Genomic DNA, 4,536 nt, shown 5'->3' with positions numbered 1-4,536 from the left:
TTTAGCATCGTAAAGAGACTATTTTTAGTCAGACTAAAATAAGTTCCTTGGATCCAAGCACCCTCTAAGGTGTTACTAAAAAAAGGTAGCAGTCTGCAGGCGGTAGAACAAAACATTTTCTGTATTTTTTTTCTAGAAAAATATTTCATCCAAATGACCATCGCACACACGCCTTTTCATTTCTTTTCTACATTTTTTGGTGAGGCGCCCATTCCACTTCTCAAAAGGGGAAAACGAAGCCATAAAAGCCACGATGTCCTTGAAAACCCTCGAGACTCGGCGAGCCGCGCCGCCTGCCTAGGACGACCCACCCTGTCGAGTGCCTCGATCGAGGAGGCGATGCCGCAAGGAGGACGAGGAGGCGGCGAGCAAGGCTGCACGGAGCAGGGCCACGTGCCGGCGACTCTCCACCCAGGCCAGGGCGAGGAGGCTCCATGCCATTCGCCGCCGCCGTTCCCCATCAGCGAGGTAGGTCCAGAGGTTTGCTCCATTTGTAACTATTCCTTCTCCCAATCTTCTATCCAAGAAAGGAACCTGTATGAATCGTGTCCACCCTCCACCATCTGTAGATGAAGGAGGAGCATGGGCACGAGCAGCAGGCCAGCCTTCCCCATGACTGCACGGAGCAGTACCATACGCGGTCCACCGGCAACCAAGGCCGCGATAGCGCCACGCCACCATTCCCCTCCACCGATGAAGCGTCTGAGGTATGTTCCCCTACACTGCCTTCTTCCAATCTTGAATCCAAATATCCAATCTCACGTTGAAACTAAACGAGCTGCCTCTACAATGTGTAAGAACCAGCAGCAGCAGCAGCAGCCCGGGGCGGATCTTCCTGAAGGCGCCATCGTCGAGATACTGTCGAGGGTGCCCTACAGGTCGCTCTGCCGCTTCAAGTGCGTCTCCAAGCCATGGCTGTCCGCAAGAGGTCGCCGCAGACGTTGTCTGGCTTCTTCTTCATCGACCGCGGGCGTTTCAATTTCCGTAATCTGTCGGGAAGAGGCCCCCCTTTGGTCGACCCTTCGCTCGCTTTCTTGCGCGGGAGCTACGATTGCTTCTCGGTCGAGCAGTGCTGCAGCAGCCTTCTGCTTTGCAAGTGCTGGGAATCGCGTCATGATGAGGAAGACGAATACGATTACGTCGTGTGCAATCCTATGGCCGGGCAGTGGACTGTGTTGCCTCCTGTAGTATGGCTGGACGAAGAGGACGGTGACATTGTGTATTTCGAGCCAATAATGGATATCTTCCTGGGTTTCGACGCAGTAGCTCCGTCCCGCTTTGTGGTGTTTGTGCCCCTGACCAACTGTTTCTGTGAATTCACCGAGATGGCCATCTACTCGTCGGAAACCGGACGATGGACCAAGGTGCAGAGCGAGTGGTATTACAAGACTATTCTGGTTAGGAATTCAGAATGTGTCTTCCTGAATGGTCACGGTCGACCCGGAAGGGAAGGTCTGGAGGGAGGTTGAAATGCCAGAGGACATGCCAAACACAAGTCATTCGCCTTCCATTGGGCAGTCCCAAGGACGCCTGTATGCGTGGCAAATTGATAACGATCATGATTGCCAACTCTATGTGTGGGTTCTTGAAGATTATGGTGGTGGAAAGTGGACCCTCAAGTATACTGTCAACGTTTGAGAGCTGTTCGGGAGGCAACGTGGCGAAGATGATATGTCCTATAAGGTGTTCGTGATTCATCCTGATTGTGATTTGATTTTCCTTACTGACGAGGACGAGATGGCAGTGTCATATGATACGGAGAATCAGAAAGTCAATGCTACATGCACTTTTTCTCAAGAATTCCAGGATGTTCTGCCTTACATTCCATGTTTTGCTGAATGGACTTCTGACGGTGACTGAAAGTACTGCATGCAGCTTAATGTCCTTAGCTTGGCAATTCATTAAAAGAAGTTGTTGGTTATGGGCCTAATCTTGTTGTTTTGTGGCATTGGCTTGGATATGTTCTAGCTTTCTATGTCTAGTTCAGTTTGATCTTCCGGAAAGTAGTGGCTACTCTCGGGTGTAGTACACCCGAGTTTAGCAAAAGATTGAAAAAATGTGATCAAACATTGTCCAAAAAATCTGAAATTTTTTCAACTTTTTACTAACTTGGGTGTAGTACACCCGAGTCCTATCTGTTTGTGTCCTGAACTTGTAATGCGTTTTGTGGCTTTGAACAATGCTGGTTAAGAATAGAGAATCTGTAAGGTACCCTCTAATTGGTCATTATTGATGTCACCTTGTTCGCCCCTATGCTGTGTGATTCTAAGAGATGTCAAACTCCTTGTGTTTCCATTTAGATTGTACAAGTGTCTTATCTATGCCAAACTATTTTTATTTCCTTTAAATTGGTATCTTTTGATGTCAAATATTGATGTCGTGCTGTTATTCTGCATTTGAAACTATTACTCTCTCATTCGCTTGATTTGGAAGGTTTTCAATTTAGTAATAGAACATGGCAGAGTAACCGCTGCATTTACAGGGGGTAAACAATCTGCATGGTGTTCCATTGTTGTTTCAGTCTATAACTCTATATTTGCAGCTTAATAGAGCTAGACACATTATATTTTCTTTCCTTTTTTCCTTTTAGATAGGAAGAGGATTTCCCTTTCCCATGGGGTAGATAATACCATAATTCACTGAAATGATTTGTTTGTAGGTAGATAGGGGTAATGATGCACACAAGTTAGTCGTTCATTACTACTACTAGAGTACTTACTATTCATGCAGCTCCACTGTTGATTTTTGTTTTGATTAAGCTATCCATGGCTGATATCTTCGTTTAAGCTGCCCATGACCAATATTTTCTACTTGACTTCTCACTAGTTTGTTAAGATTCTAAGTTGTTGTCCTACTAAATCTATTTCTGAGGCATCTTATATTTTTGCTGACCATATTGTAACTCGTGCAGATTCTACTAGTGCATTACATATCATGTTGTTAGCACTCCAAGGCTTGCTTTGAGTTGCTAATATGTAGAGTGATTAGTTTCATAATTGCTGACTCTTACCTATTTATTATTTTTCTAGACTGGTAAATTTGAATCGGAAAAGAAAGCCAGGTCCAATCTGAGCATTGCTTGTAAAATTTGTGAGATCTTACTGCAGTGTACTACTAATTGTTACTCCCTCCACTCCAAAATACTTATCGTAGTTTTAGTTAAAATTTGATCTAAAACCACGACAAGTATTATACAACAGAGGGAGTACTTTGCTACTACATAGTACTTACATCGGGGAATCAGGACTCAGGAGTCAAATCAATATTGTTCAAAGTTCAAACATTGTCTGTTGGAGTGGGATGGGCTTCCTTTCGTGTTAGGTCAGCCAAGCAGCCCATTTGTGGTGTGTCTTCATTCTTCAAACCCTTGGATTTTGTTCGGCGCAGGTTGTTGGTGGATGAGAACATTTAATTTCAGAGTTCATGATATATTAACTAGATCAAAATTGGATCTTGTTCCAGTCTGAACTTCTGCTGTCTCGAACTTATACGCAGGATAGGTATCACCCTGCTATTCTTTGCTGAAAGCTTCCTGCACTATGCTGAAGCTAAAAATTGTCCATTTGCCTGGCTGGCCAAGTCTTAAGGTGAGATGAGTGTGAGCCCTTGACAGTTTTGTCTTCTTCCTGCACAATCTGGTTAGAATTCATACTACCCTTGTGACCGCTGGCTTTTGAAGGTTGCATGTGTTATCTATCTGGTCGGGCGTCCACTATGGTGTTGTGACTTCGACAGTAAACCATGACGAAAGCATTTGCATGTGATTCGCCATGCCGTGGGCTCATTTTCTTATTGTTTGCAATTACCAACTCTTTGCAACATATGTTCTGTTAAAATAAACCATATAAGGTTTAAAGTAAACCATCAAGCTGGTTGATGGAACTAAAACAAAATCGAAAATAACTGTCAACAAAAATAATAGTCTGAAACTAAGACCGACCGGATGAGTGGAAATATTATCAAGTTTAATTGTTCATATGTTCTTGATAAAATCCTTCACCGATCAAAGGATCCCAGGCTATGATTTCCGTTACTAGGTTAAACCCCACATAAGTAGGTCTTCCAATTACATTCAAACAAGTTCAGAGCACAGCGTTTTCTTTCTTGTCTAAAGAGAATAGGACGCTTATGAACGCATTCTTCCCCTGCTCATTATAATAGAGCCCATGCTAGAACAAGAACCGGAATGAAGTTACAAGGTAGGATCCCCCGCGTCGCCCCCCGCTCGGGCGACTCGGGTGGCTCCCCAATCCTAGCCGCCGCCGGGGCCTAGCCAATCTTCCTCCCCTCCTCCCGCCGCCGCCGGAGGACGCCGCCGGCTTGCGCCCGGAGGCCGACGACGGTGGCGGGGGCTCTTCCTCCCTCCTGCGTCTTAGGGGTGGCGAGGCCTCAACATGCATGGAGGTGCGGCCGATCTAGAAGCGACGGCGTTGGCTTCGACGGCGGCGGCGGTCGGCCCTGCCTCGGGCCAGGCGGCGGCTGCGGCGGCTGGCCTGGATCGGGCGGTGGCGCGACGCGGTCTTCGGCGGCATGTCA

General features: G+C 46.3%; 1 pseudogene; it reads left to right on the top strand.

The window, feature by feature from the left end:
* The first annotated feature begins 339 nt into the window (after window positions 1-339).
* LOC109785761 (F-box protein At5g07610-like) lies at window positions 340-2,172 on the top strand (annotated as a pseudogene).
* Window positions 2,173-4,536: the final 2,364 nt, after the last annotated feature.

The sequence above is a fragment of the Aegilops tauschii genome, chromosome 1 (assembly GCF_002575655.3).
Source record: "Aegilops tauschii subsp. strangulata cultivar AL8/78 chromosome 1, Aet v6.0, whole genome shotgun sequence".
Taxonomy (NCBI): Eukaryota; Viridiplantae; Streptophyta; class Magnoliopsida; order Poales; family Poaceae; genus Aegilops; species Aegilops tauschii.
The sequence above is the reverse complement of the archived record's forward strand: the minus strand, read 5'-3'. Positions and strand labels throughout refer to the sequence as shown.